The sequence below is a fragment of the Fukomys damarensis genome, unplaced genomic scaffold (genome assembly GCF_012274545.1).
Source record: "Fukomys damarensis isolate Sample0158 unplaced genomic scaffold, DMR_v1.0_HiC HiC_scaffold_4, whole genome shotgun sequence".
NCBI classification, from domain to species: Eukaryota; Metazoa; Chordata; class Mammalia; order Rodentia; family Bathyergidae; genus Fukomys; species Fukomys damarensis.
In genome coordinates, this window is record NW_022900916.1 from 53,618,139 (window position 1) to 53,638,623 (window position 20,485).

The 20,485-nt window shown below is 35.1% G+C and overlaps 1 protein-coding gene across 1 annotated transcript in view; it reads left to right on the forward strand.

Moving 5' to 3' along the window:
• Thsd7a (thrombospondin type 1 domain containing 7A) overlaps positions 1 to 20,485 on the forward strand; it is a 601,821-nt gene that overhangs the window by 367,194 nt on the left and 214,142 nt on the right. The window lies entirely within an intron of this gene.

The window sequence follows — 20,485 nt, forward strand, 5'->3', positions numbered from 1 at the left end:
TATTTAAATATTTCAAAGTCTAATGCTGGAAAATTCCCCACGAGAAGATACTGTTCCTTTAGATCAGTGCTGCTGTTTCTCCCTACAATGACAGAAAACAAAGACAAACAAACAAGAACACATTACTTAGAGGCAGAAGTATTGGGATTTTGAATTCAGATACTTATTTTAGCAAGTAAATAGAATAAAGCACACTTGTAATCTCTCCAATTTTATAGTATTTTCAGAATTACCTTATAAACAAAATATGCTCTAAACAACAACCTAGGGAGCTATACCTAAGAATAATTCTCTTGTACATTTTATATCATGGAGTAACTCTCTAGAGAAGAAGACAGGAGCCACCAGAAACTAAGGTAAGCAGAGGGTATTTAATCATAAGCGGCCTGGCTTAGAAAACATAATTAATTGGCTGCATTTCCTAGGTGGAAATTATTTAACCAATTATCTTTGGGTACATAATGACTGCGTTATAAAAGACTACCTCATGTATGATGTATTTGTTGTGAAAATAATATTCATTGAGGATTATCCAAAGGATACGATGTTCTTTGGACCTTCTAAATTTTGCTCTTGGATAATCCAGGCCATCTGGGAGTGGCTTATGTCAATTACTTGCATAATTGTCTCTTCTGAAATATTTAAGAAGTTATGATCTGGACTGAACTGAAGAAATTATATGATCATTACTCAGAATTTTATATTACATTTATTGTAGAAATGACATTGAAAGTGTCATATACTTTATCATGCAGTCTCTTCTCTTGATTAAAAGTGTAAGATAAATTTCACTGAAGTTTCAACCCATATGCTTCTGGTGAACAGCTGGATTGTTTTACTTATGGCTTCTGGAAATCTTGTAATAGCACATTTTTCTGTTTACTTTGGCTGTTGAGAACCTAACTAGGTATGTTGTTTACTGATACATTCCTCTAGCTTTATTTTCTTTCTCACCCTCTCTATTCCTCTCTCTTGTCTACTGATTTTGCTATGTAGGGATTTTGCAATATATTCAAAAGCCTCTTTGGAGTAGGATACAGTTTAAATAAATGACTAAACAAAAATTAATGATTAATCTATGACAATAGCTTCCTTTCATAATAGCATTGTTCTAGTTGCTATTTTTAGGGTGTTGGCTACTCCTTCCCTTCTTTGTACTTGTACAATTATCTTTAATTTCGGTTGGACAGTAATTTGCTCTTTCTCCATTCCAGTGTTGCCTTCCCAACTTTCCTGGTCTTGTTAATGGCTGTTTTTTTTCTGTCTTTATCCTCTAGGTTTCTCACTCCTTAACAGAGTGTGTGTGTGTGTGTGTGTGTGTGTGTGTGTGTCTGTGTGTGTGTGTATCTCTGATTTGGTATTACATATATCCTCAATTAAGTCCTTATTCTTTTCTAACTATCTTTGGTTATTTCCTGACCTTTTTATTTTTTTAAAGTCTTGCAGTTTTATTATTTACTTGCCTCCCACCAAGTAATTGAATGAGCCTTGCAAGGCAGCTTGCTTTGCCTTCTGTTGTCATTGGCTTAGAATGCAGGAGACATTTAATTTCATGTTGACTACTCAGTTAAAAGTGTGATTCGGTTGGTACTTATCTCTACATAGAATCTAATATTCTCATCCAGTTGTTTGAATTAGGAAACATAGTTGAAAACATGGAGATTATCAGGTTATATCCCATTAGAAATGCCATGTTTAAGTAGTCCAGTAAAATGACAGTTATGAATATGTTCTGATTTACTAAAGTATAAACAATTATATTTGATTATTAATATTTATCTTTAATATGAATAATCATATGTGTGATTGAGAAGGTTAAGGTCCTAGTGAAGAAGTGACAAAAAATCTTTTATTTTGACTGTATCTTGCTCAAACATTACATTACGATATCAGTGAACCTAATAAAATCAGTAGAATTAGCAAAGCACAGGGCCACAAATCAAGGATTTAATGAGCAAATTTAAATTTTTTATCATGTAGGAAGCTAAAAGAATCATTAAATAAAGGCAAAAATATCCTTTTACAGTAACTGAATGATTTTAGCTAGGTAAACCTAAGAATCCTTGAAAAACTGTTCATAGACAAATAAAGAATTTAAGAATTATTGCTAAAATATTCAAATTAAAGATGGTAGATCTGTTCTGATTTCTGTTTTCAAGCAGACAGAAATCAATTAGAATGAAAACCATGAATGAAAGGAGATTCTTTTGTGAAAACGAAGACAGTCACAGTCCCAAACCACAGTTGATGCCAGAGATTTTTCAAGGTTAAAATTAGATCTGCCTGAGGAAGGAAATCAGGAGGGATATTGTGTCTTATTAGCTTTTATGGCATTATGAGCAGAGCCTGATCTTTTTAAGGGGCCAAGCCAATGATGCCTCACCTTCTGAGGTGACATAGGATGGATCAGTGGAAAAGACTGGGGGCACATTATTGAGTTCTGTTTAAATCTAAGTGGTAGATTAGGCAGAACTGAGCAAGGAAACCCACTCCGCCACTATTGACAACTGAAGACTATGAGCTTGAGAGGCAAACGGAGTATGTTTTGACAGTGGAAAGGAATTCTGAATCTCACCCTACAGAAGGAGCATACTGGTTATCAGTGACTTGTAGGCAGGTTTGTAAATAGAATCTTACCTAGACCAAGAGTTGACATAAAAGTTCAGCACACATTTCTCTAGGAAACCAGAGCTATTAAAGAAATACAGTTTTCTGGTTCCTCCAAGCAGCAAACGGACTAGTAAGGAGCTGAACCGAGTGGAGCTGAGCTGCAGTACCACCCCAGTGCCATTCCCTCCCACCCCTCTACCCCAGCCTCTGGCCTCCTGGCTGTGCCAGTGTCTGGATACACACTGCAGAAGCACAGGGCATACTAAGGGCCACTGTCCTGAGATCCAGAAGATAGAGCAGAAGTGAACAACAGGAAGAGGCCTCTCTCAGGCTTCCTGATGAAAATTGGAAAAGTGAAGAGAATCTCTGCAATTAAGGCACACCAGACAACTGTAGTTGGTAAGTTGGAGGAATCAGCACCTCCCATCACAACCTGGACTATCTTCAAGGGAGGGGCAGCTAGAACCTGCAGTAGAACCTTGCAGAGTTCAACCCCGTGGAAGGTCGGGGGCTCACTTTGGTCTTGAAGCCAGAAATCAACCTGAGTCTCAGGGGTCTGCTACGGGCTTGCTGAGACTAATTGACTTAGTTAGATCTGCACACTGCTGCCCATGTTGTCTATTATGACAGCAGAGACATACTCTGAAGAAGACCCTTCATTTTTATTTTTAAATTTTAAAATTATTTTTAATTTAATTTTTTCTACTCTTCAATTTTTTCTTTCTTTTTTCTACTTTTTTCTTTTCTTTCTCTCTCTCTCACTCTCTTGCTGTCCCACATTATTCTTCATCTCCATGTTTGTTCCTATTCCTGCCTAATTCAGATTTCTTTTTCCTTTTTCTCTTCTTCTCTGTTTTTCCTTCTCTCAGTTGTCATTAGTTTCAAAGAAAAGTGAATACAGTTATAACTTCTCTATTGCTGTTAGGTTGTACTTCTCTTGTCTTTGTTCTTTCATTCGGTCTTTTCCTCTGGTCTTCAATATCCTACAGTTTGTGTGATCTTCCTGTGTCCTCTGTCCTCACTCCTAACCTTTCCCTATCCTTCTAAATATCTATCCCTCCCTTCCCAACACTTTCTAAGCCCCCATTCTGAAGGCTGAAGTTGCTATATTGAAGAGTTTGTTCATTATAAAATATTTTAGGGTGGTCTGCGATTTTGATATAATTCAAATGTTAAAGGTGATAGATTAATAACTACCACAATTATCATTTTCTAAGCTGTTGCTGTTGTATTGCTGATTGTATCACTTGGACTAAGGTGTTGTGATTGATCTAATCAGTTGTCCTTCCTGGTATAATGAAAATGAGTTATTTCAGAGTCATTAGAGACTCAAAACCAAAAGACCAGCTATATCTGGAAATAAGGTTGTGATTGATCTAATCAGTTGTCCTTCCTGGTATAATGAAAATGAGTTATTTCAGAGTCATTAGAGACTCAAAACCAAAAGACCAGCTATATCTGGAAGACACCTATGAGAAGCAATCATTCCATAAAGTCTCTAAATACAAGTAACAAAGATACTTACAATAAGCAATATTAAATTATATCAACCCAGGAAAGAAACTAAGGACAGTACCAACAACAAAAATAGAAATGAATCCCAATGATGACTATAACTGTACCTTATACCTAAAAAGTACCAATAAACTCAATGAAAAAAAAATAGAAATGAGATGACATTTAAGCAAACACTAACACAAACTTCCAGATCACCAAAGGCAAATTCTGTGAGAAACTAGGTGGAAAAGTCTGATAATCAATCACCTTAACACCCTGAACTGATAGCGCAGAAAGTAACAAAATGGATGAATGAGGTTCTAGAAAAGTTCAAAACAGAAATAATTTCCCAGATAACTACAGAGATGAACAGAATGAAAAACATGATTAGAGACTCTAGAAGAGAGCCGAAAAAACAAAAACAAAACAGGAGTTCAGGACTATGATGGAAGCCATGAATGCCCAGAAACAGATTCAAACAGCTATCCAGGAGATTAAAAACTCTATTGAAAGTTTACATAGCAGTCTGAGCCAATCTGAAATAGAATATCAGACATAGAAGACAGGAGAGTGGTCATTGACCATGAAAAGAGGGGTCTCTTAAAAATAGTAAAGGACTATGAGAAATCAATCCAACAGCTCCTAGATAACACAAAGAAGAATAATATAAGACTGAGAGGAGTCCATGAAAAAGCAGGAGAAAGTACAAATGACCAAAAAAAAAAAAAAAAAAAAACTGTTCACAGAATTAATGACAGAAAACTTCTCAAAGCCTGAAATAATTTGACATATAGATAAGTGAGGCATGTAGGACTCCAACTAGCCATGATAAAAAAAAATCTATTCCTAGACATATGATAATCAAGATCCCAGAAACCCAACAGAAAAACAAAACACTGCAAGTATTTAGAGAAAAGAAACAAATCATATGCAAAGGAAAACCCATCAGAATCACAACAGACTTTTCAACCCAAGCCTTCAAATCAAGGAAAGCCTGGAGGGAGGTATTTCAAGCTCTAAAAAAAAAAACACAAAACAAAACAAAAAAACAAAAAACAAAAAAGCATTCAACCTAGACTGATGTATACTGCAAAACTATCTTTCAAAATTGGTGGGGAAATAAGATACTTCCATGATAAAGAACCTGAGAAACTTCATGAATAGTAAACAATATCCTAGAAAAAGATAATGAAGATCATAGCTCATGAGGCCCAACAGAGCAAATCCATCAGGCAATGCAAGAAATTAAAGGGGGGGAATTAAAAAGAGCCAACAACAGGAAAATAACATGATGATAAGGAAATCATAAATACATATCAGTTATAACCATCAATGTTAATGGCCTCGATTCACCAATCTAAAGAAATAGACTGGGAGAATGGGTTAAGAAGCAAAATCCAATAATATGTTGTATACAATAAATGCACCTAGTTCAAAAAGAATCTCAATGACTGAAAGTAAAAGGATTGAAAACAGTTCTCCTTGCAACAGAAACACAGAAAAAAGCAGGGAGGGATAGCTATCTTACATGCAGACAGAGTAAATTTCAAACCAAGACTAATTAAGAGAGACAAAGGTCACTGCATCCTTGTAAAGGGAACAATTCAAGAGGAAGAAATGACAGTCATAAATATATATGCAACAAATATTAATGCCCCCAACTATACAAAACAATATTAATGGACATGAAAAACCAAATAAGCATTAGTACAATTATAGTGGGGGACCTCAATAGCCCACTGTAAGAAATACACAGATCATCATAAAAAAATCAACAATGACATACTAGAACTGAACCAAGCTTTTGAATAAAAGGACTTAATAGATATCTGCAGAGTGTTCCACCCCACAAAATCAGAATATACATTCTTTTGGACTACAGAATACATGGTCATTCTCCATATAGACCACATACTAGTTCATAGAATATGTTTAACTAAGTGCAAAGAAATAGAAGTTATATCCTGTATATTATCAGACCACAGTGCAATGAAATGGGAGGTCAATAGCAAAGGAAACCTCAGGAACTTCACAAACACATGGAAATTGAATAACACTCTCCTGAACAATCAGAGGGTCACAGAGGAAATTAAAAAAGAAATTAGACAGTTTATACAAATAAATAATAATGTCAATACAACATACAAGAATCTATGGGATACAGTGACAGCCTTTGTATGAGGGAAATTTATAGCAGTGAATGCCTACACTAGGAAAACAGAGCGAGCTCAGGCAGAGGAGTAAAAGCAGCAAATAAACATATGAAAAAATGTTCAACGTAACTGGTCATTCATTCAAGAGATGCAGATGAGAACAATCCTGAGATTTCACCTCACCCCAGAAAGAATGACTGCTATTGTGTGAATTAACCAATAACAAATGCTGGCAGGGTTGTGGGGAGAGAAACACCCTTTTCCATTGTTGGTGGGAGTGCAGACTGGAGCAACCACTGTGGAAATCAATATGGAGATACCTCAAACAACTAAGATTAGAAGTCCCATTTGACCCAGCTATTTCTTTGCTGGGTATCTTCTCAAAAGAATTAAAAGTATCATATCACGGTGATTTATGCTCACCCCTGTTTATAGTGGCACAGTTTTTAATAGCTAAAACTTAGAAATACCCCAGTTGCTCATCAACTGGAGACTGGATAAAGAAGATGTGTTGTTTTTTTTTTCAATAAGATGCAGTACTACCCAGCCATAAAGAATGAGAAACTAGAGACATTTATAACTAAATGAATGCACACTGAGGCCATAATCGTAAGTGAAATTAATAGGACACACGTGTAAATACCAAATACTTTCTCTGGTGTGAAAGACTAAAAATGTAAAGATCAAAATGTATAATTGTTATTGTTAAATAGGAAGAAAATGTCTAAAGGAGTAGGGGAAGTAAGAAGGATAAGGGAAAGGAAAGAAGGGAAAAGAAAAAATAAGAGAAAAGGAAAAACATGGAAACAAAGTCTGTAAATAGGGAAGGGTGGAAGGGGTGAAGGGAGGGCAGGGATAAAGGGGGAAAATGAGAACCAAGACCTGGCATGTAAAGGCACAAGATCCCAATGATGAATGTATCTATATTATATACCTAAAATGTACCAATAAATTTAATGGAAAAAACAGATGTAGTTTCTGAGCTCAAAACAAGAGATGACAAAATAAAATGAGTTTTAAAGTGACATAGCAGAGCTCAAAAGGGAAATGAAGTTGTAAACAAGAACAAGTGAAAGTCACATAGGCAGCAACAAAAAGTAGAAACGTATTTCATGATAACAAAAGTCAGTGACATAGAAAGAACACTTTGAGAATAATAAGTTCACTAATTCTTTAACTAGATAACGGATATGGAAACATACTAAGATTAATATATGAAATTCCAATGTTCTTGAAGATAGGGCCAGAAATTAAGGAATGCTTTGCCCACAGATTGAACTTGCACAAGGCTACAATTTTGCTAGAAGAAACTGAAATAATGACTGATGGAAAAACTGATATAAATTGAATTTTTAATTTAGACAAGTAGACAAAGAAGCATCGATGTGGAGGCTCTCACAATGATCAATTGTGAAATATTAGTAGCAATTTTTTAACTAGAAAAAATAAGAGGACAACACATTATCTCCAACTTAGTTAACATTATTAGCCGGGTGTGATGGCACACACCTGTAATCCCAGCACTCGGGAGGCTGAGGCAGGAGGATCACTGTGAGTTCGAGACCAGCCTGAGCTATATAGTGAGTTCAAGGTCAGTCTCAACTACACAGTGAGACCCTATCTAAAAAAACAAACAAATGAACAAACAAAACATTGTTATGTATCAGTTAATGTAGTTTAAAATGCAAATTTGGAAGTAGCAAAATTACTTTTTTCATATATTATAGTCATGTACTAGAAAATTCAAGAGAATCAATTTTCAATACATTATAAATAAAATGGGTCAATAAAATATGTGAGTATGAAAATAATATACAAAATGCAATATGTTCCATAGACACAAACAAAAATTTTAAATTATAATAAAAAAACAAAAGATTAAAAATATCTCATTTACAATAGTATGTAAATAATCCTTTTCTTTTCTGGTATCGGGGATTGAACTCAGGAGTTTGCACTTGCCAGGCAAGCACCAGTGCCACTGAGGTACGTCCTTGGCCTGAATAACCCTAATCATATAAGTTTTGCACTTGATACCAGACTTGGGAAAGTACCAAAGTTCATGTATGCTACTGCAGAATAACTAGCAGATATCCCAATTGCCTTCACACTGTGACTTTAAAATTTACTAATGAAAATAAACATATAAGATGGACCAGGAAAATATTGAAAAAATAAAAATAGGAAAGACTAACTTCATAAGATAATTATATGCATTATATTGTGGTAATAGAAATAATAATCATAGCAATTTTATGCTGGTGAATGACTAGACCAAACAGACTAGGGCCTAGAGAAATATTCCCCAAACTCTAAAATATGTGGTCTTTGATGGAGGAACATTTCTCTTTTGGGGGAAAAGGTACAGCTTCATGAATTTGTTTGGGGGAAATTGGTTTCTCAAATGATGGAAAAAAGAAGGAAGCAGAAAGAAGAGGTTTGATTCCCTTTGTCACTTGTGATACCAAAGCTTGGGTTTGTTCAAGACTTAGAAATACATTTTTAAAACATACTGTAAGAAAACAATTTTTAAAGTACTAACACTGGGAAAATTACTCTAATTTAGACTGCAGTAAGCATATAAGAAAAAGTTAATGTATTTGATTACATCATCTCTTTAAAAAAGATTTTGTTCAGAGAGAAAATTTATATATACATACACAATACACACACACACACACAGATAACTAATTGAAAACAAAATGACATAGATATAATAAAGAACTACTTTCCTTAATATGCAAGGAAGATCCACAAATCATTAAGAGAAAGGTTTATACTATTTAATATATATACCAGCAAACAATGGAAGAATATCACAGAAAATTGTGCTAATCTGAAATCATAGAAACAAAAATTTAGATTCTATTTTTACCTGTCAAATTAACATGTAATAGTTGACAATTGCACAAGAATCATTAAGACAGTACACACTTTCAGTAATTTGCCAGAAGTGCTCGTAAGCCTAAGCGTAAGGTTGCACTCCTGGATAAAACTTACTACAATTAAAGGACATAAGGCGAAATCAGCAAAGGGAGCACATGCATGGGGAAGTGCAGAAGAACCCAGATGCCAGGCTCCTGAGTCTTCTCCTGTGGAGTTACTCACCACACACTCAGTTTCTCCAATAAATAGTTGTTGCAACAACACACATTAGATGGCATTTCATAGGCAAGCTCTTCAGAAACTTAGCGCCCCAAGTTTTTATTGGAGACTGATTACAGACATCTTCTACCTAGTATGTACAAAATTCTCCCATCCAAGTACTACCCAAGTGCGCCCCTGCTTAGCCTCCGAGATCAGACGAGATCGGGCGCGTTCAGGGTGGTACGGCCATAGACCTATGTACAAAATTCTAAATTCCCAGAAGGAAACCCAGTGTTTACCAGGAACCATAGATTAGGCAAACTAAGTCACTTAATGAGATAACTTCATGTCGATGTAGGAAACATTTCCAGTTAAGCTCCCGTATACCAACCAGCTGCCCAAGTGCCAGCCATTCAAGAAGGCTATATCTCCAGCCCTTTTCTACATTTATCTTGAGACAGTGTCTTTCTGGCTGCTAAGAAGCTCGGATTGGTTTAGAGCTTACGATTCACTTGGTTCCCTCTCCCAAAGTGCTGGGATCATGAGCATGGACCACCATGCCTGGCTCAAACAGGTAGACTTGTCAGTCTATTGTATTAATTCTTTTATGAACAGTAATATTTAATTTTAAATAAATCTGAGGGGAAGAGCACTCTCAAATATTTTTGGTGGGGCAAAAATTGATACAACCTATATGAAAAATAATTTTATGATGTGTATCAATAGTAAAAATGACATTTTACCAAGAAGGATTCTATTCATTGGAGTTTCTTCTGGAACATATATCTATGTATACAAATATATGTATTATTTTCATTATAGCATGATTCATTACTAAAAATAACAATCTAAATTCCACCAGTAAAGTATCGGTTAATGATGGCGTTTCCATATGTTGACTATATGGAGTTACTATCAAATGGAATTATTACCAAAATAGATATGGGACTTGTATTTAAACAAGAGAGTAAAGTCAGTTTTATTCCACTTGCCTGCCTTGAAATCAACTAGAAACACCAATTTAGGGAGTTAAACATTCTTATCTATTACAGAAATAGATGGATAAATGAGAAAAGAAGGTGTCCACATGATGATTTGGATCGCAAGGATAGAAAAGACAGGGCATGAACATCAAACAGACTCCCCTGAAATACCCAGTACATAGTCCTGGAAGACCACCTTTCTTTTGGGGCATCTCAGTGGGGTTGAGGGAAAGGGCCACCCACAGGGAATGTTAGGAAAGTCCCTGAAAAGCCAGCATCACAGGCATAGTATGGCTGGGAGAGAAATAAGGGCCAACTGTTACTTTCTTGGCCTCCTGAATGAGGGACTATTTTGGTGATGAAGTGGCCCAATGGGGAGAAGAGACTGCAGCAAGCATGATCCCCAGTTATGCACTGCTCTGAGCCACCCTTACCTCTGGAACACTGTAGTAGTCCAGCTCACCTCCTGCTGAGATAAATACCTAATCTGTATATGAAAGGCACACATTTCAAGAAAGGGTATGAAATTTGTGTGTGTAGCACAGGAAATATTTGGTGGAAAGAGTTTCGACTTTCAAAAGTAACTTTCACTTGAGCTGGTGTGGTGCACTCACCTATAATCTCAACACTCTGGGAAGCTGAGGCAGGAGGATGAGGAGGCCTGGGACTTAGCGACAGACTGTCTGAACATAAAAATGAAACAAATAAGCAAACAAAGGGGAGGGGTGCTGGAGATGTGGCTCAGTGTGAAGGCCCTCGGTTCAACACCCAGTGCTGAAAAAAATATCTTCCATTTCAACAAGTTTTGTCCCACAAGTCAACTTCTAACTGTGACTAAAAGGCCAGTGGAAACATTACCAAGAAATGTGGGAAATTCATCCCATTAAATTCTTGAGGCAATAAGACAGAATTAGGATTATTAAAAATATTATTTTGGCTAAGCCAAAAGAAGTAGATTTGCCCAGCTTCTGGATAATACCATAAAGCAAATAATTCCAGACACAAATACTTAAGGATGAAAAATTAAGTATGTTTAATAGCCCTGGAAAGACAGGTACATTGGCCTGTCTCTTATTTGTGTTACGAACTTCATATTTTGTTTTAGGTCTCTATATAAATTCAACCACAGCATTTCAGATAGTAATAAATGGTGGTTCTTAAGTGGCTTTCTGTTTACTTTTCTAACTGTAGCTTTTCTGACACACCCTCTCTCATCTTCAAAATAAAAATTATTGACTGGAAAATTACGTTTCTTCTTCACACAGTTAGTCTCTTAATGCTTGATTATTATTTTACCTTAGAATTCCAGCTTGTAATTCATTCTACCTTCTGTTTTTTATTGCTTTCTTGAATTGGGATATAAAATTCGGACATAAAAGTCCTGACTTTACAACAATGGAAAAATCTGCTGAATGAAAAAGGGAAATTCAAGTAATGGATAATTGGGGAAGGAAACACTAAGTAAGAGTGGAGAAAACTAAGTGTTCATGATTACACTGGTCTGAACAAGTCACTTAAATTTTCTGAGACTCGGTATTTTAATCTGTAAAACCATGAAGGGGCCTTGAGAAGGGAGAGAAGGTAAGAAGGAGAAAGCAGAAAAATCTCTAAAATCCTTCCAGATGTTATGATTCAAATAAAGCCTGAAGAAAAAAAAAGCACACTTCAAACAATTGTGGACATAAAATTCTATGTATCTCTATGGGAGATAATTGATGTTTCCATGTTTTCCACAGATCGGTTCCTACTGAAACACCAGGGTGTGTGCGAGCGCTGTGCCTAGAGAGGAACAGAGCTCTCAGCAGGCTTGAGGGCACCTGCAAGGGTCGCTGCAGTTGATGTGCTCTGCGATTTCTCAGACCCATTCCCATACTCACTTTGTGGACTTTTTAAACTGCAAGTTTAATCTTATCCTTACCAAAAAGACGAGATAAGGAAACGCCCACTATTTAAAGCAATACTGAATATTTTAGGTTATTCAAAATCCGTTTGTAAGATCATGATTTCTCATGAAAAAAATAGCATACCTTCATATTTTAAAACTTTATTTAACACCAAAGTTTTAGATATTTATCCACATTTTTTGTGAAATTACCTCAGCCGCCTTAACCGCACACATCAGACTAAAGAGATAGAATCAGTATGTCCACACACCTAAGTAGGTAGCAGATCACTAAAAAGAAAACCTTTTCTTCTCTCAAAACGAAGAACTCACTGGGCAATACCCAGATACGTCTGACCAAAGGTTCACTCTCAGTCCCTAGTATGAACTATGAGCAGAACATCCATGAAGCTTCCCAGTTTTTTCTTTCTGATGGAGTTTTACCAAAGGGAAGCAACAGCAGTGTTTCCAGAGGGAGGCCAGAGAAGCTGGGGAGTTTCTTCCTGTCTGTTCACAGCTCTGCACTTGAGTTCCTCTAACAAAGGTTGTGGCCTTAGCAGCCCTCTCCTCAGCTCTAGGCCTGCATTGGGTTCTCTCAAAACCCTTTCCCTAATCCTTTTGTTGCCTTAGGGTTGTGATCTTCATGTATTTGCTAGCCCCAAGGTGCTTCATCATGCCTTGGTGATTCTTACTCTTTTGTTAATCGTCTTTTTATTCAACGCTTTCTGGACTACACATATGAGTTTTCAGCCTACCTCCTTCTACCCGTACCTGGCACATAATGGAGCTTTCTTAGAGTTCAATAACAGAGCTACACAATTACTTCTATGTCATTGTTACTTCCTTATTAATGCACTATGAGTTTATATATTTTATTCAATAAAATTAAAGGCATGCAGACATTTTGCGTGCTGAAATCTATTGGCCAAAGCACAAAGGAGAAACCCAATTCTCAAGAACCAAGATTTGATTACAGACAGAATTGAACAAAAGAGTCTAAACTATGAAGGTCTTGTCTTATGTCTGTAGAGGAGAGGATTGCATGCAAGTGACGACTGAGGCGGGGAGTTCTTCAGGGAGTGCGGTGGACAGGATAGGGAGGCAATGCTGCTGGAGTTAAGGGTTACTAGGGTGCCCAGGTTGAGGAGGGAGTGTGAGAGAGGTAAGGCATGGAAACGGCAAGAACAAAGGCATTTGAGACATTGGGATTTGCATCATAGTGGTTCATTTTGCAAAAATATGATGCCCATAAGTTGTTCGTACCTCACAGTAGGTAGGGAGAGCATGTAGGAGTAAATAAAGCCAAGGAAACCTAGAGAGGTCTGGAGGTTGAGCTTAAATGTTTGGATTTATACCCTTTGGGTTTAAATATTTCCACGTTTTAGTAATGGTGTTTGATTACAAACCAATATATGTATATTTCTTTATTTAAGAGCTATAAACAGGTGCTGTTACAAAACTATATGCATTATTAAAAGTAAGAATAAAGTCAGGGCATGGTGGCACACGCCTATAATTTCAGTATTCCGGAGGCTGAGGCAGGAGGATCGCTGTGAGTTCAAGACCAGCCTGGGCTACATAGTGAGTTCCAGGTCAGTCCCATCTCAGTTACATAGTGAGACCTGTCTCAAAAAAACAAAAATAATAAGAATAAAACTTTAAAATAAATAAGGAAATAATATTTGGCATTATTATGACTTCATATTATCTTTAGGACTATGCCAATTATTCCTGAGGATGTACATAATTATTAGTTTTGTTTCATTTTTATTTTATTAATTATATATATTTTATTATGTATATAAAATGAACTTTTTATTTTACAAGTAGAGATCATATTCCTTCTCTATGTAACACAAAGCCTTCATTTAATCAGTGAGCAAGTATTGATTAAGGAGTTACTATGTACCTAGTTCTTTGTGAGATACAGATATAACTGCAGTGATATAAATACAATTTGTATGATTTCATTTTTTGTGTGTGTGATTCTAGGGATCAAATGGATTATTGTGTATTCTAGGCAAGGGCTCCACCATTGAGCTAAAATCCCTAAAATTCAACTTTATATATCAGAATATTTTTAATAGTCACTGCATAAAATAAAGTAGATGTTAATAGTCATATAGGTTACAGAAATTGAGCAGTACAGATGTTGAATAACTTGCCAAGTCACTCCTGAAAGAACAAAAGTCCAGAGCAATAAAAGGCTTTGTCCAAGGTCCTCTAACTATTTTATCTGTGAGACCTGTATGCTGCTGTGCATTTCTGGCAGAAATGGGTGACATGATGGAATTGAAGTCATCATATTACAGTGATACACACATACTTGTGTTTATAACTGCACAATTTATAACAGCTAAATCTTGGAAATGGCCTGTATATGAATTGATAAAGAAAATATGGAATTTGTACACAGTGGAATACTACATACTCTGCCATAAAGAAGGATAAATGAGACACTTGAAGGTAAATGGTTGTGCCCTAGAGACATAACATTAAATGAATTAAATTAGTCATGCTATCTTAAATATTGTATTTTTTCTCTTATATGAGAAAACCAAAATGTGAGTAAAGAGCAAAATAAAAGATAGATTATAGGGAGTCCATAGATGATGGGAAGGGGACGAAGAGTCAGAAGGAGAGGAGAGAAAAGGAGGGAGGAGAGAAGGAAAAAGAATTGAAGGAAAAATGGAAATAGAGCTTTTACAAATGGGAAGGGGACTCAGCGTTGGAAGGAGGGATGGGAGAGGTCAGGGAGCAAACGAATAATTAAGATGTGTTATGTTCGAATACCAACTCCCCATGATAAATGTCATCATTATATACAGCAAACCTGCACTAATATTAAAAAATGAAAAAAATACTAAGCTTAATCTCTTAATTCACAGATTCACAGCAGAAGTGTCAGTCTTCCTTCTACCATCTTACTGTTTGCGTGCTCCCAGAAGATTATGCATGTAGCTTATAAATGTAATACTCAGATAAATAAGTACAGCATACATTGATCTGCAATCAGTTAAAAGGAAGCTCATGCACCCTCACATACCAAGTGTATACTAGAATACTGGAGCAACTAAACAAATGTGAGAACAAATGGCTAAAACTGTATATTTGTTCACTAGATCAGCATTAGGATCCAAAATAATAGCTGTAGTCAAAATTATACAGTAGAACTTACACTTTTTCAATGTTCCATTCAATATCTTTCACTAATGCGGATGCATTTTTTCTTCAAATTTGTGATTCAGTTTACACACTTTTCCCAACCTGATCTGTTTACCTAAATTATTATCCAAATTTATTTCTATTTCCTTCTGTATTTTCTCTCAGCTTAATTGTATCCCTTAAGAAAAGATACTGTTGTGTTGGAAAAACTTAATAACTCATTGATATTATTTCAGGTTCTAGATTTTATTAAAATTTTTATTTTGTTAAATATTGAAAGTTTTCCCAGAATTGATGATCTATAAACCAACACATTGTCTACTTCTGTATACCTAGTCCATGTAATAGCAATAGACAGATGGACAGATAAACTATTTTATGAAAGACAACAATAATACATACAGTCTCCTTTCAACTAAGGCAATGTTTTGCACATACTTTATTCACCCTTGAGAAAATGTTGAAATACTGAAATTTAAGAATATTTCAGGTTTAAAACTGGAAGCTTTTAGTAAACAATAAAGAGTCAGTAGATACCTATAGGAAAATGAAATCATTCATGAAAAAAAATCGTGCAAAAGAATATCAAGAGATGTGTTGTATTCAATTAAGAGAAGTGTAGATTTATGTTCATTTTATTCACTGATATCATTTGGCATATATTTAGGTATGATGGTACATGGTTAATACTAAAGAATTTCTTTCATAAAATATGTATTCTGGTAAATTAGAAAATACACCTTTCTTAATATTATAAATGCACTCTGTTTGTGAGCATTTATTTGTTTAATTTGACTTTGTTCACTGTAAATCTCTTTATTTATATTGTCTGCCACTTGTTTTTATATCTTGAAGCCATCAAGCTCTTTAGTCATCAGTACTAATCAGTTGTATATGATTTCAGCAACCTAAGGGCTATGTCAATGTCCATGTATGAACTTAAAGCAAATTCAAATATATACAATTAACCAGCTGGGTCACTTCTCAGCTTCTAGGGCAAGACTGTCTTACCACGGCCAGACTTCTTCACCTCCTTTAAATCTCTTTCTGTAACTTATTACAAGTATTTTTTCAAAACCACTTTGTTGAGTTAAGATGGCATTTATTAAGCCATACAGATTTTATATATAGTACTGTGTTGTATAGCTATGTTTTGGTCAACTATACACAGTGGGTCCTTGACTTAGGAACTCAATTCCTTTTTAAAGTTTGATTGCAACTCAGGTTGGTCAATTGAAGTTTCAGGCTTTTCTACACAACCTTCAGTCTCTTTCCTGTATATAGGCAAAATCTCAGTGACATTGGCCCAGTATTTTTTCAGTTAACCCCACACAGAAAGAGATGTAGCAATATTTCATCCACAACTCTTTAATGGTTAAATCTGTATTTAACACCATCTGGAAGCACAAGTGGCAAACATTCAGGTCATAAGTAAAGACTTTGGTCAAAAGTTAAAATTAAAATTATTGTCATAACCCAAGTAGTTCGTATGTCAAGCCAGTCATAACATGAGGGTCCACTAACCACATGTACAATATTGGTCACATACATTTATAATGGAGGTCAAAAGTTCCCGTCATCTATTGATATCTAGCTACTGTAAGAGCAACATATTAATCATGTTCGTGATGATGCTGGCATGAACAGACTTTTGCACTGATTTTTTTATGAGTACAGCAAATCCAAGTGTGTGTACTAAATGTGTAATAAGCTACACCATCTAGGTTTGTGTAAATGCATATCCTGATGTTTATACATGGATAAAATCAACTATCCATGCATTTCTTAGAATGTGTCACCGTCTTTAAGCAACATATGACTGTATACATTTAGCTGAGTTTGGGGACAGGAAAATACCTGTGAAACTGATGGCCATGGCCATCAGTGTATACATTGCCTCCCAAGGTTTTCTCCTGCTTTATCATTATTATATAATTATCATTATTTTGTGCAGTATGCACACCTAACAGTGGATTTACCCTCTTAAAAATTTTAAGTATATAGTACGATATTAAATATTTTTTAATTGAGAAATCTATCATGGGGCAATTGAGTGAAAGAAAGATCTTGGGAAACACTTTAAACTTTTGATGTTTGATGTTTAAAATACATGAACCAAATTGCCTAATGATTCACCCTCATAAACTTTAAGATCATTCTGTTTTCCTCACTTTTCTTCATAGTTTTGTGCATATCTCCCACTTGACTTACTTGTTTCTCTTGTTTGAATTGGTATGAGAGCAAGTTTCCTATGAAAACTGGCACTTCCTGAAACTGTCTGGCTGCTGATTGGGTCAGTGACCTTGCGTTTTCTTGGCATTGAAAGTGACTTCACCCATTGTTTTTGTTTCTTTACTTGAATTTCACTAACTTGAGGTTATCAGAATTGAGTTTCCCTCTGACTTAAATATAGAAAAAAAAGAGTTTTAAGTCAGAGGAAATATCTTCAAAAGGAAAAAAAATCCCATAAGATAAGGAAATAAATCATTAAGCACTAATTGCATAATCTAATTAGGAATATACTTACTCTCTTAGAGCTTACTAACTACATTAGTTAAATATCTACTTAAACTTTAACCATACTGTTTCTCTAAATTTTATCATTTTAATATGAGATTATCTATCTTTTCTCCCCTAGTATTTATTTGAGAGATGTTTTCTTGTCTGTTTAAAACAAATATGATACAAGGCTTTCAAAGATGTGATCATAGAAAAGTTGTTTGTGTAGCATTTATGAGGATAGCAGTTGAATTGCAAATGAGAAAAATAACTGGGCTATGACTGATATAAGAAGACTTTGTATTGCAAAGATCTCAGAGTGTTGTCAGGAGCATGTACAGTGATGTGTACTGGAATAAAAAAAGCAAACTTTTGATAAATAAAAATCAAGTTTTGATAAAGAAAACTTTTTACCAAAAGTTGAGATTACCCTTGGTCAGTGGTGGCAAAGCTATGGCCTGGGTGTTGTTATTCTTTTAATACAAAAATATTTTTAATGTATGAGTTGTGTTTTCTAAACTAAAACATCAGCACTCCTGTTTAACTGCAGCGTTGGCACTTTGCAATAAATAAATGGGTTTTGGGGGCAGTTTGGGCGCTCATCTCTAAAAGGCTCACCATCACAATTCCAGGTTTTCTCTTTGACTTTAAAAAATGCGTTAAAGCTTTCTGAAAGATACTAGTAGCTATAAGACAGACCCCAAAACGAATGATATAAAGATGTGAATACAAGTAATTTCCCTTGACAGATAGGTAAGAGTGGAGATAGACACTGAAATAGAGACGTGTTTCCTAATTTAAGAATATTGAATACGAATCTGTCAGAAATTATTTTCAATGGTATAAAAATTTTAATACATTTGGACGTCATGCAATATGTGATATGCTGATACATTTTGAATTTTCTAAATATTGTCAAGCACTTTTACCAAACACGCAGCTCTCTGGCAGGTTCTAATCTATCAAAGATCTCATGTAGTGAAATTAAACAAGAAACAAATGGCCAGATCATGGTATATACTTTAGATTTATGGCTCTGCATAGTCTTGTTTCTGCATATGATGTCTCTAATTTTGCTTATGAATAATAAGAAAAATAATAAATAGTACTAATTAAAATTCATGTAACTCCAGGTGGACCAAGATATTTTGTATCTTTCATTGATTCCATACTGTAGAGTTTCTACTTGGTAAAAATAAGTACTTGAAGAAGGAATAAATCCAAGATCCTGTCTATATCAGCTGGAGTATTTTCATACAGTGATACAATTCAATTTATTGTGTGTAATATAATGGTAAAACCATTCTCAGTCAAATTGGATTAAAAGTAAAACAATATCAAGTAGAAGGAATGGGTTACCTGCAGAAAGCAAAGAAGATTTTGGTATAAGTTAAAGAAACAGTGGACAAAGAGCAGTAAATAGTTTCAGCAAAGATGCCTGATGACTTCGAGAGTAAGGCAGAGATTTCTGGGCTTCTTTTCCAGTAGCCATGGAAAATTGTTTTTGAACAAGCACTATATGCAAAATGGTTTGGTGCTCCAATTTTAAAATTCGGGCAGCTAGTATTGAGATCACAAACTGAGTAATGACAGCCAGGACCAAGAAGTCAACAATGGAGGTATTTGGGCTCAATAGATCGTACAGGTTAAATTCAAGAGGAAATTCCATCTTAGCAATTTCCACTTAACAATTTCATCATATCTTCTAATTCCTGCTTGGCACCAGCCTCCAACTTCAGCAATTCTGACAAATATATAACAAAATGCTAGTATGATTGGAATAGGTGTGCAAGTACCAGAAACAGAAAGACACAAAATTGACTATCACATTGGGGTACTCTTAGTTCACCTCTCAAATAATATATAGACTTTAAATTGGCTGTTCACCTTCTACACCTGTGTTTATTAAATAAATATTGATAAGCACCTACCTGTATTTAAATGAGTTTTTTTTAAAAAATAACTTTGGTACAGAAACTTTTTTTTTCAGCTTTGATTGAGTTTATTGGTACATTTTAGGGATACAGTACAGTTACATTCATTGTTGGGATCTTGTACCTCTACGTGACAGTCTTTGTTCTCATTTTTTCCCCTTGTCCCTGCCCTCCCTTCACCCCGTCCTCCCCTCCCCATCTACAACCACTTTATTTCCATCTTTTCATTATCTCAATATTGAAGATATACTCCTAAGTGAAATAAATAAGGCACACGTGTAAATACTGAATAGTTTCTCTGGTGTAAATAATCTGCAATAATACAGAAACTCTTAATTGTTCCTAGTCTTACTCATGATTAGTGACATGATATTTTTGCTTGGATTTTCATTTCTTAGTCTAGTGAATGCAAACATTTTGTCATTTACATATGGCACTTTGCATTTCCTCTTCTGTATCTCTATACTTATCTATGACTACTATGTATGTTTATATGTATATGTAAATATGTGTATTTATATATATATATACATTTATATATATATATATACATAATATATATATTACTAGCCTTGATAATTTTCTACCTTGTAATTTATGCACTTTCTGAATCTAGTAATACTTATATAGTTACATAAATCACTGTGGGGTGAAAGGAACACATACAAATCATGG